This window comes from Oncorhynchus keta, unplaced genomic scaffold, assembly GCF_023373465.1.
Source record: "Oncorhynchus keta strain PuntledgeMale-10-30-2019 unplaced genomic scaffold, Oket_V2 Un_contig_9363_pilon_pilon, whole genome shotgun sequence".
Classification (NCBI taxonomy): Eukaryota; Metazoa; Chordata; class Actinopteri; order Salmoniformes; family Salmonidae; genus Oncorhynchus; species Oncorhynchus keta.
Window position 1 is genome coordinate 17,727 of NW_026290501.1, and position 11,186 is coordinate 28,912.

Below are 11,186 nucleotides of genomic sequence, written 5' to 3' on the forward strand. Positions count from 1 at the left end.
CTCCTCCAGGTATTTGAGGTGTTTGGGCCGGTCTCCAGTCCCTTCTATGTGTTGAGGTTTAACTCTCTCTCCTCCTCCAGGTATTTGAGGTGTTTGGGCCGGTCTCCCCAGTCCCTTCTATGTGTTGAGGTTTAACTCTCTCCTCCTCCAGGTATTTGAGGTGTTTGGGCCGGTCTCCAGTCCCTTCTATGTGTTGAGGTTTAACTCTCTCCTCCTCCAGGTATTTGAGGTGTTTGGGCCGGTCTCCAGTCCCTTCTATGTGTTGAGGTTTAACTCTCTCCTCCTCCAGGTATTTGAGGTGTTTGGGCCGGTCTCCAGTCCCTTCTATGTGTTGAGGTTTAACTCTCTCCTCCTCCAGGTATTTGAGGTGTTTGGGCCGGTCTCCAGTCCCTTCTATGTGTTGAGGTTTAACTCTCTCCTCCTCCAGGTATTTGAGGTGTTTGGGCCGGTCTCCAGTCCCTTCTATGTGTTGAGGTTTAACTCTCTCCTCCTCCAGGTATTTGAGGTGTTTGGGCCGGTCTCCAGTCCCTTCTATGTGTTGAGGTTTAACTCTCTCTCCTCCTCCAGGTATTTGAGGTGTTTGGGCCGGTCTCCAGTCCCTTCTATGTGTTGAGGTTTAACTCTCTCCTCCTCCAGGTATTTGAGGTGTTTGGGCCGGTCTCCAGTCCCTTCTATGTGTTGAGGTTTAACTCTCTCCTCCTCCAGGTATTTGAGGTGTTTGGGCCGGTCTCCAGTCCCTTCTATGTGTTGAGGTTTAACTCTCTCCTCCTCCAGGTATTTGAGGTGTTTGGGCCGGTCTCCAGTCCCTTCTATGTGTTGAGGTTTAACTCTCTCCTCCTCCAGGTATTTGAGGTGTTTGGGCCGGTCTCCAGTCCCTTCTATGTGTTGAGGTTTAACTCTCTCTCCTCCTCCAGGTATTTGAGGTGTTTGGGCCGGTCTCCAGTCCCTTCTATGTGTTGAGGTTTAACTCTCTCCTCCTCCAGGTATTTGAGGTGTTTGGGCCGGTCTCCAGTCCCTTCTATGTGTTGAGGTTTAACTCTCTCTCCTCCAGGTATTTGAGGTGTTTGGGCCGGTCTCCAGTCCCTTCTATGTGTTGAGGTTTAACTCTCTCCTCCTCCAGGTATTTGAGGTGTTTGGGCCGGTCTCCAGTCCCTTCTATGTGTTGAGGTTTAACTCTCTCTCCTCCAGGTATTTGAGGTGTTTGGGCCGGTCTCCAGTCCCTTCTATGTGTTGAGGTTTAACTCTCTCTCCTCCTCCAGGTATTTGAGGTGTTTGGGCTGGTCTCCAGTCCCTTCTATGTGTTGAGGTTTAACTCTCTCTCTCCTCCAGGTATTTGAGGTGTTTGGGCCGGTCTCCAGTCCCTTCTATGTGTTGAGGTTTAACTCTCTCCTCCTCCAGGTATTTGAGGTGTTTGGGCTGGTCTCCAGTCCCTTCTATGTGTTGAGGTTTAACTCTCTCCTCCCCCAGGTATTTGAGGTGTTTGGGCCGGTCTCCAGTCCCTTCTATGTGTTGAGGTTTAACTCTCTCCTCCTCCAGGTATTTGAGGTGTTTGGGCCGGTCTCCAGTCCCTTCTATGTGTTGAGGTTTAACTCTCTCCTCCTCCAGGTATTTGAGGTGTTTGGGCCGGTCTCCAGTCCCTTCTATGTGTTGAGGTTTAACTCTCTCTCCTCCTCCAGGTATTTGAGGTGTTTGGGCCGGTCTCCAGTCCCTTCTATGTGTTGAGGTTTAACTCTCTCCTCCTCCAGGTATTTGAGGTGTTTGGGCCGGTCTCCAGTCCCTTCTATGTGTTGAGGTTTAACTCTCTCCTCCTCCAGGTATTTGAGGTGTTTGGGCCGGTCTCCAGTCCCTTCTATGTGTTGAGGTTTAACTCTCTCTCCTCCTCCAGGTATTTGAGGTGTTTGGGCCGGTCTCCAGTCCCTTCTATGTGTTGAGGTTTAACTCTCTCCTCCTCCAGGTATTTGAGGTGTTTGGGCCGGTCTCCAGTCCCTTCTATGTGTTGAGGTTTAACTCTCTCCTCCTCCAGGTATTTGAGGTGTTTGGGCCGGTCTCCAGTCCCTTCTATGTGTTGAGGTTTAACTCTCTCCTCCTCCAGGTATTTGAGGTGTTTGGGCCGGTCTCCAGTCCCTTCTATGTGTTGAGGTTTAACTCTCTCCTCCTCCAGGTATTTGAGGTGTTTGGGCCGGTCTCCAGTCCCTTCTATGTGTTGAGGTTTAACTCTCTCCTCCTCCAGGTATTTGAGGTGTTTGGGCCGGTCTCCAGTCCCTTCTATGTGTTGAGGTTTAACTCTCTCCTCCTCCAGGTATTTGAGGTGTTTGGGCCGGTCTCCAGTCTCCAGTCCCTTCTATGTGTTGAGGTTTAACTCTCTCTCCTCCTCCAGGTATTTGAGGTGTTTGGGCCGGTCTCCAGTCCCTTCTATGTGTTGAGGTTTAACTCTCTCCTCCTCCAGGTATTTGAGGTGTTTGGGCCGGTCTCCAGTCCCTTCTATGTGTTGAGGTTTAACTCTCTCCTCCTCCAGGTATTTGAGGTGTTTGGGCCGGTCTCCAGTCCCTTCTATGTGTTGAGGTTTAACTCTCTCCTCCTCCAGGTATTTGAGGTGTTTGGGCCGGTCTCCAGTCCCTTCTATGTGTTGAGGTTTAACTCTCTCCTCCTCCAGGTATTTGAGGTGTTTGGGCCGGTCTCCAGTCCCTTCTATGTGTTGAGGTTTAACTCTCTCTCCTCCTCCAGGTATTTGAGGTGTTTGGGCCGGTCTCCAGTCCCTTCTATGTGTTGAGGTTTAACTCTCTCCTCCTCCAGGTATTTGAGGTGTTTGGGCCGGTCTCCAGTCCCTTCTATGTGTTGAGGTTTAACTCCTCTCTCCTCCTCCAGGTATTTGAGGTGTTTGGGCCGGTCTCCAGTCCCTTCTATGTGTTGAGGTTTAACTCTCTCCTCCTCCAGGTATTTGAGGTGTTTGGGCCGGTCTCCAGTCCCTTCTATGTGTTGAGGTTTAACTCTCTCCTCCTCCAGGTATTTGAGGTGTTTGGGCCGGTCTCCAGTCCCTTCTATGTGTTGAGGTTTAACTCTCTCTCCTCCTCCAGGTATTTGAGGTGTTTGGGCGGTCTCCGGTCCCCAGTCCCTTCTATGTGTTGAGGTTTAACTCTCTCCTCCTCCAGGTATTTGAGGTGTTTGGGCCGGTCTCCAGTCCCTTCTATGTGTTGAGGTTTAACTCTCTCCTCCTCCAGGTATTTGAGGTGTTTGGGCCGGTCTCCAGTCCCTTCTATGTGTTGAGGTTTAACTCTCTCCTCCTCCAGGTATTTGAGGTGTTTGGGCCGGTCTCCAGTCCCTTCTATGTGTTGAGGTTTAACTCTCTCTCCTCCTCCAGGTATTTGAGGTGTTTGGGCCGGTCTCCAGTCCCTTCTATGTGTTGAGGTTTAACTCTCTCCTCCTCCAGGTATTTGAGGTGTTTGGGCCGGTCTCCAGTCCCTTCTATGTGTTGAGGTTTAACTCTCTCTCCTCCAGGTATTTGAGGTGTTTGGGCCGGTCTCCAGTCCCTTCTATGTGTTGAGGTTTAACTCTCTCTCCTCCTCCAGGTATTTGAGGTGTTTGGGCCGGTCTCCAGTCCCTTCTATGTGTTGAGGTTCCAGGTAAGGTGTTTGGGCCGGTCTCCAGTCCCTTCTATGTGTTGAGGTTTAACTCTCTCCTCCTCCAGGTATTTGAGGTGTTTGGGCCGGTCTCCAGTCCCTTCTATGTGTTGAGGTTTAACTCTCTCCTCCTCCAGGTATTTGAGGTGTTTGGGCCGGTCTCCAGTCCCTTCTATGTGTTGAGGTTTAACTCTCTCCTCCTCCAGGTATTTGAGGTGTTTGGGCCGGTCTCCAGTCCCTTCTATGTGTTGAGGTTTAACTCTCTCCTCCTCCAGGTATTTGAGGTGTTTGGGCCGGTCTCCAGTCCCTTCTATGTGTTGAGGTTTAACTCTCTCCTCCTCCAGGTATTTGAGGTGTTTGGGCCGGTCTCCAGTCCCTTCTATGTGTTGAGGTTTAACTCTCTCCTCCTCCAGGTATTTGAGGTGTTTGGGCCGGTCTCCAGTCCCTTCTATGTGTTGAGGTTTAACTCTCTCCTCCTCCAGGTATTTGAGGTGTTTGGGCCGGTCTCCAGTCCCTTCTATGTGTTGAGGTTTAACTCTCTCCTCCTCCAGGTATTTGAGGTGTTTGGGCCGGTCTCCAGTCCCTTCTATGTGTTGAGGTTTAACTCTCTCCTCCTCCAGGTATTTGAGGTGTTTGGGCTCCAGGTATTTGAGGTGTCTCCAGTCCCTTCTATGTGTTGAGGTTTAACTCTCTCCTCCTCCAGGTATTTGAGGTGTTTGGGCCGGTCTCCAGTCCCTTCTATGTGTTGAGGTTTAACTCTCTCCTCCTCCAGGTATTTGAGGTGTTTGGGCCGGTCTCCAGTCCCTTCTATGTGTTGAGGTTTAACTCTCTCCTCCTCCAGGTATTTGAGGTGTTTGGGCCGGTCTCCAGTCCCTTCTATGTGTTGAGGTTTAACTCTCTCCTCCTCCAGGTATTTGAGGTGTTTGGGCCGGTCTCCAGTCCCTTCTATGTGTTGAGGTTTAACTCTCTCCTCCTCCAGGTATTTGAGGTGTTTGGGCCAGTCCCTTCCAGTCCCTTCTATGTGTTGAGGTTTAACTCTCTCCTCCTCCAGGTATTTGAGGTGTTTCCAGGGCCGGTCTGGGCCGGTCCAGTCCCTTCTATGTGTTGAGGTTTAACTCTCTCTCTCCTCCAGGTATTTGAGGTGTTTGGGCCGGTCTCCAGTCCCTTCTATGTGTTGAGGTTTAACTCTCTCCTCCTCCAGGTATTTGAGGTGTTTGGGCCGGTCTCCAGTCCCTTCTATGTGTTGAGGTTTAACTCTCTCCTCCTCCAGGTATTTGAGGTGTTTGGGCCGGTCTCCAGTCCCTTCTATGTGTTGAGGTTTAACTCTCTCCTCCTCCAGGTATTTGAGGTGTTTGGGCCGGTCTCCAGTCCCTTCTATGTGTTGAGGTTTAACTCTCTCTCCTCCTCCAGGTATTTGAGGTGTTTGGGCCGGTCTCCAGTCCCTTCTATGTGTTGAGGTTTAACTCTCTCCTCCTCCAGGTATTTGAGGTGTTTGGGCCGGTCTCCAGTCCCTTCTATGTGTTGAGGTTTAACTCTCTCCTCCTCCAGGTATTTGAGGTGTTTGGGCCGGTCTCCAGTCCCTTCTATGTGTTGAGGTTTAACTCTCTCCTCCTCCAGGTATTTGAGGTGTTTGGGCCGGTCTCCAGTCCCTTCTATGTGTTGAGGTTTAACTCTCTCCTCCTCCAGGTATTTGAGGTGTTTGGGCCGGTCTCCAGTCCCTTCTATGTGTTGAGGTTTAACTCTCTCCTCCTCCAGGTATTTGAGGTGTTTGGGCCGGTCTCCAGTCCCTTCTATGTGTTGAGGTTTAACTCTCTCCTCCTCCAGGTATTTGAGGTGTTTGGGCCGGTCTCCAGTCCCTTCTATGTGTTGAGGTTTCTCTCTCCTCCAGGTATTTGAGGTGTTTGGGCCGGTCTCCAGTCCCTTCTATGTGTTGAGGTTTAACTCTCCTCCTCCAGGTATTTGAGTGTTTGGGCCGGTTCCAGTCCCTTCTATGTGTTGAGGTTCTCTCTCCTCCTCCAGGTATTTGAGGTGTTTGGGCCGGTCTCCAGTCCCTTCTATGTGTTGAGGTTTAACTCTCTCCTCCTCCAGGTATTTGAGGTGTTTGGGCCGGTCTCCAGTCCCTTCTATGTGTTGAGGTTTAACTCTCTCCTCCTCCAGGTATTTGAGGTGTTTGGGCCGGTCTCCAGTCCCTTCTATGTGTTGAGGTTTAACTCTCTCCTCCTCCAGGTATTTGAGGTGTTTGGGCCGGTCTCCAGTCCCTTCTATGTGTTGAGGTTTAACTCTCTCTCTCCTCCAGGTATTTGAGGTGTTTGGGCCGGTCTCCAGTCCCTTCTATGTGTTGAGGTTTAACTCTCTCCTCCTCCAGGTATTTGAGGTGTTTGGGCCGGTCTCCAGTCCCTTCTATGTGTTGAGGTTTAACTCTCTCCTCCTCCAGGTATTTGAGGTGTTTGGGCCGGTCTCCAGTCCCTTCTATGTGTTGAGGTTTAACTCTCTCCTCCTCCAGGTATTTGAGGTGTTTGGGCCGGTCTCCAGTCCCTTCTATGTGTTGAGGTTTAACTCTCTCCTCCTCCAGGTATTTGAGGTGTTTGGGCCGGTCTCCAGTCCCTTCTATGTGTTGAGGTTTAACTCTCTCCTCCTCCAGGTATTTGAGGTGTTTGGGCCGGTCTCCAGTCCCTTCTATGTGTTGAGGTTTAACTCTCTCCTCCTCCAGGTATTTGAGGTGTTTGGGCCGGTCTCCAGTCCCTTCTATGTGTTGAGGTTTAACTCTCTCCTCCTCCAGGTATTTGAGGTGTTTGGGCCGGTCTCCAGTCCCTTCTATGTGTTGAGGTTTAACTCTCTCCTCCTCCAGGTATTTGAGGTGTTTGGGCCGGTCTCCAGTCCCTTCTATGTGTTGAGGTTTAACTCTCTCCTCCTCCAGGTATTTGAGGTGTTTGGGCCGGTCTCCAGTCCCTTCTATGTGTTGAGGTTTAACTCTCTCCTCCTCCAGGTATTTGAGGTGTTTGGGCCGGTCTCCAGTCCCTTCTATGTGTTGAGGTTTAACTCTCTCCTCCTCCAGGTATTTGAGGTGTTTGGGCCGGTCTCCAGTCCCTTCTATGTGTTGAGGTTTAACTCTCTCCTCCTCCAGGTATTTGAGGTGTTTGGGCCGGTCTCCAGTCCCTTCTATGTGTTGAGGTTTAACTCTCTCCTCCTCCAGGTATTTGAGGTGTTTGGGCCGGTCTCCAGTCCCTTCTATGTGTTGAGGTTTAACTCTCTCCTCCTCCAGGTATTTGAGGTGTTTGGGCCGGTCTCCAGTCCCTTCTATGTGTTGAGGTTTAACTCTCTCTCCTCCTCCAGGTATTTGAGGTGTTTGGGCCGGTCTCCAGTCCCTTCTATGTGTTGAGGTTTAACTCTCTCCTCCTCCAGGTATTTGAGGTGTTTGGGCCGGTCTCCAGTCCCTTCTATGTGTTGAGGTTTAACTCTCTCCTCCTCCAGGTATTTGAGGTGTTTGGGCCGGTCTCCAGTCCCTTCTATGTGTTGAGGTTTAACTCTCTCCTCCTCCAGGTATTTGAGGTGTTTGGGCCGGTCTCCAGTCCCTTCTATGTGTTGAGGTTTAACTCTCTCCTCCTCCAGGTATTTGAGGTGTTTGGGCCGGTCTCCAGTCCCTTCTATGTGTTGAGGTTTAACTCTCTCTCCTCCTCCAGGTATTTGAGGTGTTTGGGCCGGTCTCCAGTCCCTTCTATGTGTTGAGGTTTAACTCTCTCCTCCTCCAGGTATTTGAGGTGTTTGGGCCGGTCTCCAGTCCCTTCTATGTGTTGAGGTTTAACTCTCTCCTCCTCCAGGTATTTGAGGTGTTTGGGCCGGTCTCCAGTCCCTTCTATGTGTTGAGGTTTAACTCTCTCCTCCTCCAGGTATTTGAGGTGTTTGGGCCGGTCTCCAGTCCCTTCTATGTGTTGAGGTTTAACTCTCTCCTCCTCCAGGTATTTGAGGTGTTTGGGCCGGTCTCCAGTCCCTTCTATGTGTTGAGGTTTAACTCTCTCCTCCTCCAGGTATTTGAGGTGTTTGGGCCGGTCTCCAGTCCCTTCTATGTGTTGAGGTTTAACTCTCTCCTCCTCCAGGTATTTGAGGTGTTTGGGCCGGTCTCCAGTCCCTTCTATGTGTTGAGGTTTAACTCTCTCCTCCTCCAGGTATTTGAGGTGTTTGGGCCGGTCTCCAGTCCCTTCTATGTGTTGAGGTTTAACTCTCTCCTCCTCCAGGTATTTGAGGTGTTTGGGCCGGTCTCCAGTCCCTTCTATGTGTTGAGGTTTAACTCTCTCTCCTCCTCCAGGTATTTGAGGTGTTTGGGCCGGTCTCCAGTCCCTTCTATGTGTTGAGGTTTAACTCTCTCCTCCTCCAGGTATTTGAGGTGTTTGGGCCGGTCTCCAGTCCCTTCTATGTGTTGAGGTTTAACTCTCTCCTCCTCCAGGTATTTGAGGTGTTTGGGCCGGTCTCCAGTCCCTTCTATGTGTTGAGGTTTAACTCTCTCTCCTCCTCCAGGTATTTGAGGTGTTTGGGCCGGTCTCCAGTCCCTTCTATGTGTTGAGGTTTAACTCTCTCCTCCTCCAGGTATTTGAGGTGTTTGGGCCGGTCTCCAGTCCCTTCTATGTGTTGAGGTTTAACTCTCTCCTCCTCCAGGTATTTGAGGTGTTTGGGCCGGTCTCCAGTCCCTTCTATGTGTTGAGGTTTAACTCTCTCCTCCTCCAGGTATTTGAGGTGTTTGGGCCGGTCTCCAGTCCCTTCTATGTGTTGAGGTTTAACTCTCTCCTCCTCCAGGTATTTGAGGTGTTTGGGCCGGTCTCCAGTCCCTTCTATGTGTTGAGGTTTAACTCTCTCTCCTCCTCCTCCAGGTATTTGAGGTGTTTGGGCCGGTCTCCAGTCCCTTCTATGTGTTGAGGTTTAACTCTCTCTCTCCTCCAGGTATTTGAGGTGTTTGGGCCGGTCTCCAGTCCCTTCTATGTGTTGAGGTTTAACTCTCTCTCCTCCTCCAGGTATTTCCTCCAGTCCCTTCTATGTGTTGAGGTTTAACTCTCTCCTCCTCCTCCAGGTATTTGAGGTGTTTGGGCCGGTCTCCAGTCCCTTCTATGTGTTGAGGTTTAACTCTCTCCTCCTCCAGGTATTTGAGGTGTTTGGGCCGGTCTCCAGTCCCTTCTATGTGTTGAGGTTTAACTCTCTCTCCTCCTCCAGGTATTTGAGGTGTTTGGGCCGGTCTCCAGTCCCTTCTATGTGTTGAGGTTTAACTCTCTCCTCCTCCAGGTATTTGAGGTGTTTGGGCCGGTCTCCAGTCCCTTCTATGTGTTGAGGTTTAACTCTCTCCTCCTCCAGGTATTTGAGGTGTTTGGGCCGGTCTCCAGTCCCTTCTATGTGTTGAGGTTTAACTCTCTCCTCCTCCAGGTATTTGAGGTGTTTGGGCCGGTCTCCAGTCCCTTCTATGTGTTGAGGTTTAACTCTCTCTCCTCCTCCAGGTATTTGAGGTGTTTGGGCCGGTCTCCAGTCCCTTCTATGTGTTGAGGTTTAACTCTCTCCTCCTCCAGGTATTTGAGGTGTTTGGGCCGGTCTCCAGTCCCTTCTATGTGTTGAGGTTTAACTCTCTCCTCCTCCAGGTATTTGAGGTGTTTGGGCCGGTCTCCAGTCCCTTCTATGTGTTGAGGTTTAACTCTCTCCTCCTCCAGGTATTTGAGGTGTTTGGGCCGGTCTCCAGTCCCTTCTATGTGTTGAGGTTTAACTCTCTCTCTCCTCCTCCAGGTATTTGAGGTGTTTGGGCCGGTCTCCAGTCCCTTCTATGTGTTGAGGTTTAACTCTCTCCTCCTCCAGGTATTTGAGGTGTTTGGGCCGGTCTCCAGTCCCTTCTATGTGTTGAGGTTTAACTCTCTCTCCTCCTCCAGGTATTTGAGGTGTTTGGGCCGGTCTCCAGTCCCTTCTATGTGTTGAGGTTTAACTCTCTCCTCCTCCAGGTATTTGAGGTGTTTGGGCCGGTCTCCAGTCCCTTCTATGTGTTGAGGTTTAACTCTCTCCTCCTCCAGGTATTTGAGGTGTTTGGGCCGGTCTCCAGTCCCTTCTATGTGTTGAGGTTTAACTCTCTCTCTCCTCCAGGTATTTGAGGTGTTTGGGCCGGTCTCCAGTCCCTTCTATGTGTTGAGGTTTAACTCTCTCCTCCTCCTCCTCCAGGTATTTCCAGGTATTTGGTGCCGGTCTCCAGTCCCTTCTATGTGTTGAGGTTTAACTCTCTCCTCCTCCAGGTATTTGAGGTGTTTGGGCCGGTCTCCAGTCCCTTCTATGTGTTGAGGTTTAACTCTCTCCTCCTCCAGGTATTTGAGGTGTTTGGGCCGGTCTCCAGTCCCTTCTATGTGTTGAGGTTTAACTCTCTCCTCCTCCAGGTATTTGAGGTGTTTGGGCCGGTCTCCAGTCCCTTCTATGTGTTGAGGTTTAACTCTCTCCTCCTCCAGGTATTTGAGGTGTTTGGGCCGGTCTCCAGTCCCTTCTATGTGTTGAGGTTTAACTCTCTCCTCCTCCAGGTATTTGAGGTGTTTGGGCCGGTCTCCAGTCCCTTCTATGTGTTGAGGTTTAACTCTCTCCTCCTCCAGGTATTTGAGGTGTTTGGGCCGGTCTCCAGTCCCTTCTATGTGTTGAGGTTTAACTCTCTCTCCTCCTCCAGGTATTTGAGGTGTTTGGGCCGGTCTCCAGTCCCTTCTATGTGTTGAGGTTTAACTCTCTCCTCCTCCAGGTATTTGAGGTGTTTGGGCCGGTCTCCAGTCCCTTCTATGTGTTGAGGTTTAACTCTCTCCTCCTCCAGGTATTTGAGGTGTTTGGGCCGGTCTCCAGTCCCTTCTATGTGTTGAGGTTTAACTCTCTCCTCCTCCAGGTATTTGAGGTGTTTGGGCCGGTCTCCAGTCCCTTCTATGTGTTGAGGTTTAACTCTCTCTCCTCCTCCAGGTATTTGAGGTGTTTGGGCCGGTCTCCAGTCCCTTCTATGTGTTGAGGTTTAACTCTCTCTCCTCCTCCAGGTATTTGAGGTGTTTGGGCCGGTCTCCAGTCCCTTCTATGTGTTGAGGTTTAACTCTCTCCTCCTCCAGGTATTTGAGGTGTTTGGGCCGGTCTCCAGTCCCTTCTATGTGTTGAGGTTTAACTCTCTCTCTCCTCCAGGTATTTGAGGTGTTTGGGCCGGTCTCCAGTCCCTTCTATGTGTTGAGGTTTAACTCTCTCTCCTCCAGGTATTTGAGGTGTTTGGGCCGGTCTCCAGTCCCTTCTATGTGTTGAGGTTTAACTCTCTCCTCCTCCAGGTATTTGAGGTGTTTGGGCCGGTCTCCAGTCCCTTCTATGTGTTGAGGTTTAACTCTCTCTCTCCTCCAGGTATTTGAGGTGTTTGGGCCGGTCTCCAGTCCCTTCTATGTGTTGAGGTTTAACTCTCTCCTCCTCCAGGTATTTGAGGTGTTTGGGCCGGTCTCCAGTCCCTTCTTAACTCTCTCCTCCTCCAGGTATTTGAGGTGTTTGGGCCGGTCTCCAGTCCCTTCTATGTGTTGAGGTTTAACTCTCTCCTCCTCCAGGTATTTGAGGTGT

General features: G+C 50.7%; 1 long non-coding RNA gene across 1 annotated transcript; it reads left to right on the forward strand.

Annotated features, from left to right (window-relative positions):
* Positions 1 to 5,637: 5,637 nt before the first annotated feature.
* LOC127927093 (uncharacterized) lies at positions 5,638 to 10,974 on the forward strand. Its single transcript, XR_008126104.1, has 4 exons — positions 5,638 to 5,913; positions 8,480 to 8,549; positions 9,302 to 9,722; positions 10,703 to 10,974. It is a non-coding gene; the product is annotated as an uncharacterized LOC127927093 (long non-coding RNA).
* The last annotated feature ends 212 nt before the right edge of the window (positions 10,975 to 11,186 follow it).